Source organism: Equus asinus, chromosome 5, assembly GCF_041296235.1.
Source record: "Equus asinus isolate D_3611 breed Donkey chromosome 5, EquAss-T2T_v2, whole genome shotgun sequence".
Lineage (NCBI taxonomy): Eukaryota > Metazoa > Chordata > Mammalia > Perissodactyla > Equidae > Equus > Equus asinus.
The window spans coordinates 6,990,935-7,004,883 of record NC_091794.1 but is presented as its reverse complement, the minus strand read 5'-3'; the positions used below and the strand labels follow the sequence as shown (position 1 = coordinate 7,004,883).

The window sequence follows — 13,949 nt, the reverse complement described above, 5'->3', positions numbered from 1 at the left end:
ATGTTGTTTTATTCTTACAAAGTTAGAAATAATTTTGTGCATTTTCTTTATATAATTAATTTGCCTAGAAAAAATGTTTTTCATGATACTCTTCAGTCCAGTTTGTAGCCACATTATCTCAGTGTTAATTAGCCTAGTTTATGTGGTGAGCACCATGACAGCAGGATGTTTATTTGTTCTGTTCACTGCTGTATCTCAAGATCTTAGCAAGAAGATTTCATATTAGAGTAGTGCCCGGTACAGATAGAGTACTCATAAAGTATTGCCTGAATGAAATTAATGATATACTAATACATTCTCAAAAGGTAATGCTTTTTCTTTTTACTTGATGAGGGCATTGAAATAAATGAAAGCCTACCATTAATTTTCTAAGTTCAGAGATTCATAGGATTTAACTCCATGGAGGAATAATGGAGTTTTATTTGTCTTCCTGCAATTACCTTTTGGAAAAATAACCCAGGTAGCAAAACTCCTTCCCACTCTGATTGTTCCATATTGTCTGGGAAAGGCTCCACACAGCAACACACTGAATAAAAATCTGGATTGCATAAGATCTCGGCCAGCGCTCAACTTTGAGTATATTTAAATTAAAGTGCCTACTCAAAAAAGCACCCATGTGGGAGTATTCAACTTCTCATGCATTTGGTAGAGCAATGATCAGCTGCTAGCCTCCTGTTACTAGTTAGCTTTTGGTTTTCACGTGAGTTCAAGCTTAAAATTTGTAGACGTTTATATTTCAAATTTCTGCAGATATTTTAACAGTCTCAAACTCAATCCTTTTAAACTCTAAGAGTGGGGGAAATAAATCAACAATCTTTCAGTATTTGTTCCTGAAAAATTAAATTCATTGCAACATTTGTGAGAGGTATTAGAGCTGCACAGTGTATGTGTATGCAATTGCCAAACAATCAAAGTCCTTTGGTCCATAGTGCAAACTTTCCTGAGAAATGGAATGAGTACATTCGAGACTAGACTATCTGAAAGCACGAAGGGTCACGATACAGGAGATGCATTTCACTGTAGTAAGTATATTTGTTTCCCAAGAAAACTCGTTCCTACACTTCTTGTCCTCTTTTCCTTAAAACACTTTGAACATTTACTATAGGTAGAGTACTATTCGTTTTCTCTTTCTCAAATATAGAAGAAATCCTTTCACAGTAACATATAATATCAATCAAGGGACAGCCTTTTGTAGACTTCTTTTGATAACTGTTGTTTTCTATTTATTTCCTATTTCCTAAATGAGTCAATAGAGTCTAACCTATCTTCTGCCTCAATTTGCCCTACGGTTATAACATTATTACTTTGAGATGTACAGAGGTTATAGTAACATACCGAAGATTTTACAAACTCTTGGATATGGGGTCCACATACCTTCTGAATTGTGTCTGAACATTCTCCAGGTAAGTAAATTATTATTCACCAAGTGCCTACTATGGGCTCCAAACTATGAAATGATATTTAATGATTGATGCCTAAGTGCATAGTTCTGAATTTTACAGGTAAGATAAGATAGGATGTCAAACAAATATCACCATTTGAATTGAGGGCAACATAGCTCTTATACTTACCAGCTTTGTGTCTTTGGACAAATTTCTTAAATCTCTTCGAGTCTCTTAGCATTTCATTTTCCGCATTTGTAAATTAGTGATAATAAAAGTAAAGAGTTAATACTTTAGCCTGATTAGAACATTGCTGCAACATAGAAAGGAATTAATAAATACTAGCTATTATTATCAAGGCTATGCCCACTGAAAATCTCCAGGACTCATCATTGCACTTTGCTCACAGTAACAAAAAAATATTTTGCAAGAAAACAATTCAATCGTTTTTGGGAAGATGTAATTATCAGTTATATAAGTCACAGTTTAAAAGAGATGAAATAAACGAATTACTCAGAAGAAGAAGAATTCATTTTGGTGGTAAGATCAGACAGTAATTTCTTCTGGGGTTCCTGATAAAAAGGCCGTTGTATGATGAAATGAACAGTATTCTTCACAATAGCCATATAATAAACATAATGACAACTTCAATTCTCAATATAGGCTGATGGCTTCATACCAGAGCCCAATTCAGCTTGGCAATTCGGGAGAAGCAATTTTGCACTGGTTCACAAATTTGGGTGCTTCCCAGGTGTAATCTGAAACTGGCCCCTTTACATGGAGGGCGAGGAGAGACTGAAGAAAGAGGCAGCCACTCCAGATTGGTAGATGGCAGGTTTAATTAAAAAAGGAACTTGACTTAGGAGGCTTGCCCTAGTTGCCACAAAATGAGTAGATCTCTGGACCCGCTCTCCAGAATCTTAAAGTTTGTCTAGAGGCCTTACCTGGGCTCAGTCACATATACCATTCAGATGGCCTCAATAACATATTGCTCTCTTGATCAAAGGTGCATCCTTGAAACAGCTCCTAGTGAGGGAATGGTGAGTGGAATGCACATTCCAAGGACAGAGAGGGAGCTGAGGAGCCTCCGATTGACAGGACAAGCTCACAGGTCAACCACGTCCTCTCAATGACCTCTTCCAACAGATGCTCAGGAGCTGGCTGACCTGCTTTCTGCTATTTTAGCTTCTTCTAGGAATATTATCCATATTATCTGTAAAAGGAGATGGACTGCTTGGCATTTAAAGCAATGCTCCTTGAATATTCTCTCCATCAAATAATGTTTTGAAAAATGAGTGACAGCACTTGAGATTGTATTCTAGGCAGAAGATGCCTGCAGGGCAACTCGTCCATGTTGCAATTGGAGTATAAAAATATTTTCCTTACCACACAAAATTGGGAGGTAAATCATTTTGTAGAAACTGAGGGGTCTAATGGAGACAGTTAGTGACATATGAAGCCATCCTCTCTTTGCTCTGTAGTGATGTTGTCAGGTATTTTCTACAGACAGGTAGGTTAAATACAGCCCAGTGCACAGGCAAATTCGAGGTCAAGTGTCCAAGATTTTGCTCCATAAGACATAAAGTAAATTATTTTATTTTGAAAAAATAAGTGGTAATTATAAACAAAGAACTGCCTCAGGAAGATAAACTCTCAGTAGCGTATCCACAGAATGCCTACTTTTGAGCAAAATAACTTCTAGATAGACTGCTTGTGAAAGAACACCAAAGTAACCAAATGAGGTAATTTATTTTATGGCTTTGTCTTTTATAAACCTGTTAAAAGCAGGGGAATGTCTATCAAAGGTAATTGGCTCTGTTTTAGAACCAGTAGTGTGTTTTTCTTGGGAAAAGATTAGGAAGCAGAGTAGATTGTTTCAGAACAAATCAAATTCAAGCCAATAAAGTTATAATAGACACTTGTATGTCTACTATTCAAAAGTGGTGTCAGATCATTAGGAAAAACATTTTAAAGAAAGAGAATAAAACATACCTTTTTAACCCTTTGAAAACTTAATTCTAAATCGGAAGACTGTTCCTACCAGTTCTCATTATTGCATTACCACCGAGGTGCAGCTTTCCATGAGCAGCAAAAGGGTCTGTAGCCACAACGACAGCCCACCTGTCATGAACTGATGGCCACAGAGGTGGAAGCTTAGAAAACAGTTTTCTTTTCCTGGTGGGTGTTTCCATGAGGTAATAGAGAATTCAGCAAGAATAAAAGCTGTCCCTAAAGCCTGCCTGCTCCTTGGGTAAGTATCATCCTGAATATTCAAGATTAGACTAGTGCCAAGCAAAAAGCACAAGGCATTTGGGATATCCAACCAACTAATTGCTCTGTACTTTACTTGGAACAGAGAGTTTTCCTTTTTGAAGTGAATCAGCCATACTCTTATAAGGGCAACAGACCACGACTGTTGGTCAATCCATACGAAATAATTAATGCTATTCTACAGATTCCTTAGCAGCCTTGGATGGAAGGAGGAGGAAGGGAGGGAATCGTCTCTGGAGGCTTTATCAGACAAACATTTTAAGATCAAAATGAGAAGGACTGTCAATGGGATCCATTGGAAAATAACCTAGAATTCACAAAATTTAGGACCCCTTTATCTTGTTTTGTAGAACTAGGAAGAATGAGTCTCAATGATGTAATTGGAAACATAGGATTCCACACTCTCAACCCCTGTTCTCCCCTAATACCAGATTTAAAAGCTTTAATCATATTATCCAATAAAAGTTTATACTAGCTAAAATTTTTTGAAGCACTCAGATATATACGATAAGCATAAAATGGTATAAGGTCTCATATTTTAAAATTTAATTTTTTGCATGACACTTCACTAACCTCACTAAAATATTTTGGCCTTCTGGTGGTCCTCATCAAACCAAATCGCCACTGGAGTCTTGAAGAGAAGACTGTATCTTATTGATTGTTTCATCTCCAGAACATTGGCTCGCAATAGTAGGGTCTCCATATATCTGTTGTTCTGGGACCGTGAGCTAGCATAGTGGAGCTTACACTTGTTTCGACTTTTTGGAATTAAGAATTGTTTTAACTCATCTGATAGTCAGAGACTACAGAAATTTCATCATGAAGACATCCAAGTGGAGTTTTACATGATACTTGCCAAAAAGCAGTCGTGAATAGAGATTGAATACTAATTCATTTTAATCATTTTTCCCTAGCTTCTCTAGTTCATTCAATTGTCCTGAGAATATGCTGATGCAGAAATAATTAGGCTTAAAACAAGGGGAAAATAATTTTTTAACTTAATCTACAGCATGCATTTTAAAAGTGACATGGAGCAATAATGGGTAGGATGACTAACTATAGTATAATCTATAAGGCTGTCTCTTTAAATCAATATGTGGGTAACATTTCCTTTACATCTATCCTATATAATATTGTAGAGCACTGCCAAGTACTAATAAAAAGTGAACTTGCTGAGAAGTTTTCTATTAATAATAATATATATGTTTCTCTGAATGCATGCCTTGCAGTGAAGCAATACTTTATTCCTGCCCAAAGCAGAGCACTTTCAAACCTAACACCAATCTTGGTACTCAGAAACCTATAAATGATTACCTCAGCCATGGGCTACATAAAATAAATTAAGTTTTAAAGATCATAAAAATAAAACCATGTGTCTAAACATATGGCATGTTCATTGGCAATGTGAATGCTCATCATAAGAGAAATCTCATCCAGTTTGTCAGGAAATGGAACCAAACATTTCCTCCCATGTAAGCCAGAGAGCCCATAGTAGTCTCCCTAAGGGTTGTGATGAATGTACCCGTTGAAATACTTACTACCACTGACAGTAAGCGGTAAAAACCTAGAGCTATAAGTGTGGAAAAATAAAAATCCTAAAATTAATATTTAGAGGAAATCCAAACCTCAAATGGATGCTCTGACACTACCAGGAAAAAAAATGGAGCCATCCTGGTAATTAGGTTGGATGAATTCTAGAATAAAAATGGTGCCAGGCATTTAGCCACACAATATCTACATATCTTCCTATTAATGTTTCTTGAAAGTTCTAAAACCATCTGGTTCCACAGCTAAGTCAATGCAGGAGGGAAGAAACTTGGAGCTCCACCTGCCACTTCTTATCACCCTGGAAGTGATACACAATATTTTCCATTTGTATACTGTTAGCCAGATCAAATCACATGTGATGACTATCTTCCCACATGCACGGAAATAGATCCAAACTGGATATTGGCATAAAGCTGGAGGCTATGACTAGGTAGGACTTTGGGACTGTGGAATTAGGTAAATCCACCTCTTTCTCCTCAAAGTACCTAATTACAGCCTTGATTTACACGAAAGTGGAGTAGCCTCCAAACTATACCCGCAATTGTACGTGAATACAATGGTCTTAAAAGGACTTAACGTAAATTAGGTACAGTGGGAGGGGCCCAAATTGTGATGAGGGACAACAAAGGGGAAGAAGGCACGTGGCATTTTGAGACAGTCTCAATAGACAGGCCTGAGGATTGTAAGTGAACGATGGCTCCACAAACAGGTTAGTAATTGTTCCATAATGAGCATGATTTTCTTCTACAATAAAAATATTTTTAAAAAAATTTCTGGAGTAGCATAAATTTCCATGGAGTCAAATGTCAGTATTTCCTATTGTTATAGCAATAAGTCTTTAAAGAGAATGCCTTATATAACTTCAGAGGGGTCAATGAGCATTTGCCCTTCCTTATCAAGAATTCAGTGAAGCTGCTTATCAGTACTCATCCAGCATGCTTCCAAATACGTGAAAACGTATGCTAAAATGCCCTGCGTGCCATGTTTCTTCAAAATAGGAACTGAGTTATTTTTACTTTTTAAAATTTATTTATAGCTCTTTTCAAAATTGCAAACTACTGGAACATAATCTTGAGAATAAAACAGAATAATATTTTTCTAAGTGTGAAGATCATAAGACATGGTAGAAAATTTCTTTCTTTAAACTGCTGTAATGTTTCAATTACTATTTTTCTCTTTAAAAAACAACAGAAGAATCCTAACAAAGGCAAGTGAAAATTGCCAGGTAGGTAAATGAATATTATAATCCTCATAGTGCAATTCTGTGTCCACTCTGCCCTAAAATATAATTTCATGGGAAAACGGCCCAAATTCTAACCTACTCCAGGCAAGTTTTAGCATAATCCTGTAAGGCAAAACACAATAAATCAACTTAATCCATCTCAAAAGATAAGGAGACAAATAACTCTTAGTTCTAGTTTCAAAATCTGTGATGTTTCAATGATCTTAAGTTTCCAAATGCAAAAGATAAAATTAAGGTGCTCAAAATGTCATAAAAATAAATGTGTAAATAAATAGAAAAGAAAGAACTATAACTGCTAAATTTCTTCAAAGAATTACAACCTTTAGGGCTGAATCTAAGCTACTTCTCCATAAAATTCAAGCGATGCCAGGAGAATCGAAATTATCTGTCCCATGCAATCATAAATAGCATGGTAAACATGCTAGTCAGTGCTGATTTTTTCTCTTAAAGACAATGTTTTAGAAAACAGTTAGGATCCGGCGCTAAACAATAGTGTCCCAGAAAGAAAGAAATGGAGGGAGGGAGAAAGGAAGGAAGACTCCAACAGCTAAGAGTCCAGCACAATGACTCCTACACGGCTTAACTTATAATTCCCTCAAAATCATTTTGATTTGTATGCTACACTGAAAGGTGTGTATTTGTTCTCTTTATAATGATGCTACCATATTCAAAAATCTTTATTGCTGTCTTTAAAAGTATGTCTTTTAAAAAATATGATGGAATTTCATAATTTAATAGTGCTTTTACCAAAAATGTTAGAAATTGAACAAAAAAATTTTATACAGATTAAGATAAAGGATTGATACTTCCAGTTTGTGACTATTCCTTATTGTTCTTTCTTTCTTGGAACTGTACTAAAATTTCTTATTATAGGTCATTACAGCAAGTTATTTTTATGTGTTCTAACTGGAACAAATAGATTCAGATTAAAGCTTATGGGATTTAAGTTAGATATCCGAAGGGATCTGCTGACAGAAGGGTCTGTTAAGCCCTGAAAATAAGCTTGGAAAATCATTTTATCTGTCAGCCTTTAAAAGGAGTATTGGATGGTTTTTTTCAACTAAGTTTGCCCAGCGACAGAGAAGATAGACTTGCTGACATTTCTCAAAACTTTGTCAGCACTAATTTTCTCTGATTTGGTGATTATGTAATGAGGTCCTTGTCATAAATATTTCTTTTATTGCTTTTCCTGTATTTTTACTCATCACCACCATTCCTCACCATCCCTGCCAATTCTTACGTATTTTTTTCAAAAGCAGCTTCAGTGTAGAAAAGATAAAGAAATTCAATTATTGTGAGCAAGTGAATTTATTATATGAGTATAAATATTTTCCAATAAGGAAAATTAATGACTTCCTGTGACTGTCAATATTTAGGGATACATATGAATTAGTACTCATCAGTGACTAAAATTATTGAAAAACCTCACTCATTTTCTGTAACTCTGGATTTTTTTTATTATTCTGCCCTACTTGGCCATTCTATCCATAATTTTCAAGTAATATATATATGAATTGGGAGATTTAGCTTAGCACTTCACAGTAACTGATTTCCAGAGGCACCTGAGTGATTTTGTATACAAATAAAATTGCTGCCTGTGCATTTCATTCAAGAAGTATTTTGGAAAATCTTTTATAATACTCAGTTGAGTTGGGCCTATTTAATTTGGTTTGGTCTCAGCTTTCATGAGTTTTCTATTTGAGTCAGTGATTTTCAAAGCCCTTTTAGGATTTTTGTAACCTTCCCATCAACCTTGGAAAGGGATCCTGTCTGCTAAAGTCTTGTAAATTATGTTATTTCACACTAAGCGTGCTAATAATTTTTACCAAGCAGGAAGAGCAAACTTACAGATATTCAGGCTACATTTGATTTTAGAAATTCAACTATTATTTTGTATGTGATCGACTGTTAAGAGTAAACCATCTTTTCCAGAGAGTTCTTGGGTGACCAATGGCAATGTAGTTTGTGGTGGGAAGTTGTATTATTTCAAATATCCTATGTAATCCTTTACTCTGATTAAATACTTATTCCTGATCTAGGGCAATAACTCTATTCCACACATTTCTACCTGTAATCTAGAAGCTTTTGATGAGTATCTTCTTTTGCATCTGAAATTTTATACAGCTGACACGTGTCATATTGCAACTCAGATTCTTCTATCTTCTTCTCTTACTCCTAATGAAATTATCATGCACTCAGTTGATATTTCTTGCTTTCCTTTTCATAAAACCACAACAAATCTTTGGTGTACTTCCTATGTAACAAAACCCTCAGCAAGCAAGCAGGTTCAACTTTGTCAGGATTTCAGTTTGGTGAGCTGCATTGACAGTTGTTCTGGACATAACACACCCACCCTGGATATTCCCGGCATGAATTCCATATTAATTTTTAAGTTAGTTCTAAACTCCAATTTTTGTTGCCCTTGTTGTAATTCTAAAACTGGGTGCTAGTGTTCAGTACTATGTTTACAGCTAGGCTCATGCAACTTGTCTGTCGTTTTACATAATCACTTGTAAATTTTAATCCAAGTAAATCATAAAGCATGTATGTCGCCCATAGATCTACATGGTTTCCAGGCAAAAGGAGACAAGGAGGAATGGTGTATCCCTTTCTCCTCCCTCTGCAAACCATGTACATTGTCATCAAATGCAGCTCTTCAGCCTAGAATGCTAGTCTTGGGACCATCTAGCCATGATAGTGATAGGGAGAAACTGGGGGATCTTAGAATAGGAAGGGGAGGAGCCAAAGATACTGAATCTGCTGTAACATGCTTCCTTGACCTCTTCTCCTGCCACAGCCTTCAACTGCATTTCAACCAGCAGCATTTCAGTAGACAGAAGAGAAAGGTGGATCTGCACTTGATGCACAGCAATAATACAGATGTGGTGGTAACCGAGCAGTTCCCTGAGCGCCGGACGATCAGTCAACAGAGGAGGCTGCTACAGGTAAATCATCCCCACAATCACTCCCCTAAACTCAGCCAGTTACCCAGCGGCAGGTGAAGTCTGCACTCGTTGCATACCACGGCATCGGGTGCATTATGTGTCTTTCTACGTTCCTTAGGACATCAAAAGAATCTTGGCTCACTTAATCCCAATCTCTCACTTGTTAAAATAATTAATTTTTTAAATTTGTATCAAATGTACTCTGTGAATGTCAAAATTAAGAAAAATCAATTTAATTATTGAATGGCTGGTAAAATTCTGAAACAAATTCTATGGTAATATTTTTGTTTGTCAGTTTGCTTGGCCAGTACTTTCCAATGTTTTTGATTATATCCAGCAAGTTGCATACTTACAGACGCTCTTAAAAACAGAAGGCCTTTGGGCCAGCCCAGTGGCATAGTGGTTAAGTTCACACACTCTTCTTTGGCAGCCTGGGGTTCGCAGGTTCAGATCCTACGCGTGGACATACACACTGCTCATCAAGCTATGCCGTGGCAGTGTCCCACATACAAAATAGAGGAAGATTGGCACAGATGTTAGCTCAGGGCTAACCTTCCTCACCAAAATAAAAACAAAAACAAAAAACAACAAGGCCTTCAGTGTTTACACAACTGCTATTACCTACTTAAATATAATGTCTTTGTAACTTTTGTCTGCTAGAAGAAAGACTGGATTTTCTGGATATATCTGATATCTAATAGCAAAGGTTATACATTTCATTATTTGATGCAGCTGATAAGCAGATACGTATTCATCTTGAGTTATTCGCCATCATTTTGGCTTGGGCCGTGATTGAAATAAATGTATTGCAACTCTGGACAGTGCTGCAATTGGCCAACCCAAAGAATCTGTTTCACTCCCCCCTCCCCCTTCCTCTCCCTCCTCTTCCTCTGTCTTCCTCTACTTCTTCTTTCTAACAATCCTTTAAAAATTTAAAAACCGTGCTTAGTGTGCTAGCCATGCAAAGACAAGCCACAGTCACATTTGTCCTACCAGTATGAGCTGTAGTTCACTGGCCCCTGTATTGGCCTACGATCATTTCTATTCAACCTGTTTTCCTTCCTCCATGAGCAGCTTACAGGTTCTTAAATGGACAGGCTTATACTATCTATTGTTATCACGGAATAAGTAATTTCTCATATTTTAGGCGAACAGAAAAATATTTTCAACAGAATTCATGAATATGTCCAGAGAAATTCAATTAAACTGTACCTTCATCATTTACCACATGGAACATTCTTATGTTACTTCTCTGTTAATTAAGAATTCTGTAGAAAGCTTTTGTGTTAATTTGGCCATTCTGTACAGAGTTTACACACCCTGTATTCACAGACATTAGTTTCTAATATTTGATCCTTCACTCAGCACGGTGTAAGGTACTGGGAATATTAGGATAATTATAACCTAGTTTCTGCTTTTAATGACTTCACAGACTAGTAGGAAGGACAGACAGGTAAATAATTACAATATTAAGCTAAAGAATTTGAAATTTGAGAAGGACTTGGCTGCTTTTCCAAGTGGCCAGATGCACGAAGCAGAAACATGCACTTATCTAGGACCTAGGAAAGAGATGTGGCCTGGAGAGACATATTTGAGACTTGACAGTGTACAAGTGAGCTGAAAATGTATATGCACACAAGCCCCTTCAAAGAGAGACGAGAGTGGAGGAGGAACAGCAGTAGGAGCAGGAGGTGGAATAGAAGGCAGTGGGGCAAGGGAAGCCTAGGCAAGAAAGGTTGCAAAGAAGGCAAGGCCATGGGGCCTGCCCGGTGGTGCAGCGGTTAAGTGTGCACGGTCTGCTTCTCAGCGGCCCGGGGTTCGCTGGTTCAGATCCTGGGTGCGGACATGGCACTGCTTAGCAAAAGCCATGCCGTGGTAGGCGTTCCATGTACAAAGTGGAGGAAGATGGGAACGGGTGTTAGCTCAGGGCCAGTCTTCCTCAGCAAAAAGAGGAGGATTGGCAGTAGTTAGCTCAGGGCTAATCTTCCTCAAAAAAAAAAAAAAGAAGGTAAGGCCAACAAGTTTAAAGGCTTCAAGGAGCTCAGCTAAGAGAAGGCTGGAAAGTGGCAGCAGAGTTTGTCGTTTGGGAGGCATCTGAGTGAGAAGACTGGGGAATGGCATGAACTGTGAAGCAATGCATTAAGACAGCTACTCTCACACAAAAATCAGCTAGGGAGCGTTTTTCAAAATTGAAGTACCTCTTCCCCAAAGGAAATGTCCAGATGCACTCCTGCAGAGGAAATGTGTGTTTGAAACAGCTTTCTGTTGTTCTGTTACCTGCCTTCTTCACAAGTTGAAAATTAAAGGAAAGTGAAGGACTTGAGACAGCAAATGTATCTTATTTTCCAAGAACCATAGCTTTCTTAGAAAGAAAAGCGATAAAACCATAATGAAAGAGAAATTTGGGGTTAGGAAAAGATTTCTTTGCTGTAGTTTAGGATGAGAAAGATTGGAGAATTTTACAAACCAAGAGCAAGTAAAAGGTCAGAAGCTAAAGATAAATGATAGAGAAAAGAACACGATGTCTTGCCTTGTCCCTGAGGCAGTGAGAAGCGATGAGCCCCAGAGTAAAGACAGAAGGGCAAGAGCAGAGGTTTTCATACAGAAGACAGTTTCTTAAGCAAGCAAATTTGCATAAAGATCTTCTAAACAGCTTCAATCCTAATTTCCTCCACTTTAAATTATATTTGTATTTGAGGAAGAGCAATAAAAGGAAAAGGTGGCTGAGAGAAGAAGCTGATCACAGGCTGGTCTGTGTAATGGGTTTCTGCCCAGCATTTCTCACGGGATCAGAGCATTGTAGGATCATGAGGGGAAAGAGGCACTATCAATTTCATTTGAAAGATGACCTATAGAAGAGGCAGAGAGGATTTCCCCTGCCAGGGAAAAATCTTAAATGATGTTCTAAGGTCTAGCATATATCTGAAATACGTGAATTTTGCCTATAAAGTGTTAATTCACTTGAGAAAATGGGATGTATGGTGTTGGGTCACCTACGAGTCTATTCATGGGGAAAACAACCCCACTAATAGAATTATCTAGAAAGCAAAAATGCCATCTAGAGGCTGGTCACGCACCTTATAGGTATATGATGCTTCATATTCACACAGGGCGGAGTTATTGGGAAGAACACAAGAAGGAGCTCCAGAACTGGTGTGTCGTATAGCACACGTGTTTGTTCAAGGCTCCCGCACTGCAAGCGAACAGAATACTTTGAAGGAGAGACACTACTTCAGTTCTACTGACTGTAAAACATTAACTCATGTTTTCAGCCAAGTGGCTGCAGCGAATCAACTTGTGATTATGAGCATTCAACATTCTGTGTGCCACTTACGTACCTTCAGCATCAATTTTGCAGCTGGCAAACTATTGCTATTTATGTTTTCAGTGCATCTGAAATAATCTAGAACTTATTTTACTTCCATTACACATTAAGAAAAGAACCAACTGTAAAATCATTACTTTGCCAATTTACTGTGAAACCCAAAGGAAATCTCTCAAATGTATCATTTATTGAATGTAAAAGTGAAAAAAGAAGCAGTTCTTGGAACTAGTTAACAACATTTTGGTCAGGTAAATTTATCAAAAGAATATTAAAGATTTTCAGACTTTTTCCATTTATATTGCTGCAGAAATAGCATAAAATAGCTGGTTAAATATCTCCTATATGCCATGTATTATTAATAATGTTATACTCCTTTTAATTCTAAAAACTCAGCAAGTTAAAGATTAGTGGTTACCAGAGGGGAAAGGGGTTGGGAGTGGCCAAAGGGACAAAGGGCACATGTGTATGGTGATGGGTAACAATTAGACTACTGAGGGTGAGCACAATGAAGTGCATTCAGGAATTGATAAACAATAATGTACACCTGAAATTACACAAGGTTATAAGCCATTATAATCCCAATAAAAAAAAAAAACTCAGCAAGTTAAGCATGATCTCTGTTTTCCACATAAGGAAACTAAGGCTGCAATTCATTCAGTTACATGACTAGCTAATTAGTGATAGCCAGAATTCCTGTACAGATGCTTCTGAATTAGAAGCCAATGCTCTTATATTCTCAAGGGAGTCCTTTAGGAATTCAGATATATATTTTTAAAACTCTGAAGATAATAGTATCTATATACAAAATAGAATTGAAATATTAAAGCTTAGATTCCTTAATTAGACTCCTAAATTTTCTTACCTCCTAATGTGTGAGATGTGACAAGTACAACATGTGAAACCTCAGGACTTGGATTATCAGTATATTCCAAGCTGCTTAGGCCACTCATCAAAGCCCTATGAGCGGGTCTCACCTCCCTGCCTCTTCTGAGTTTTGTTTTCCCTTTCTCTGCTTGGGCTGAGCATCGTAGGAGGAATATTTAGAACTATGCAGATTTGACCCACTACACAGTTATCCCATTAAGCATTATTAGGATCCTGAATATTACTTGCTATCCTTTTATGCATCCTTTTAAAAATTCTCCAAGGCCCCAAAACACTGTTTAAGACTAACTTGCACTTGAAACCTCTCATTGTCCACCCCTCCACCTCATATGAGCTTCTTCACTGATCGT

The 13,949-nt window shown here is 37.3% G+C and overlaps 1 long non-coding RNA gene across 1 annotated transcript; it reads left to right on the top strand.

The window, feature by feature from the left end:
• The first annotated feature begins 949 nt into the window (after positions 1-949).
• On the top strand, positions 950-13,676 carry LOC139045397 (uncharacterized). The gene is made up of 3 exons (XR_011503724.1): positions 950-1,022; positions 9,242-9,389; positions 12,500-13,676. It is a non-coding gene; the product is annotated as an uncharacterized lncRNA (long non-coding RNA).
• The last annotated feature ends 273 nt before the right edge of the window (positions 13,677-13,949 follow it).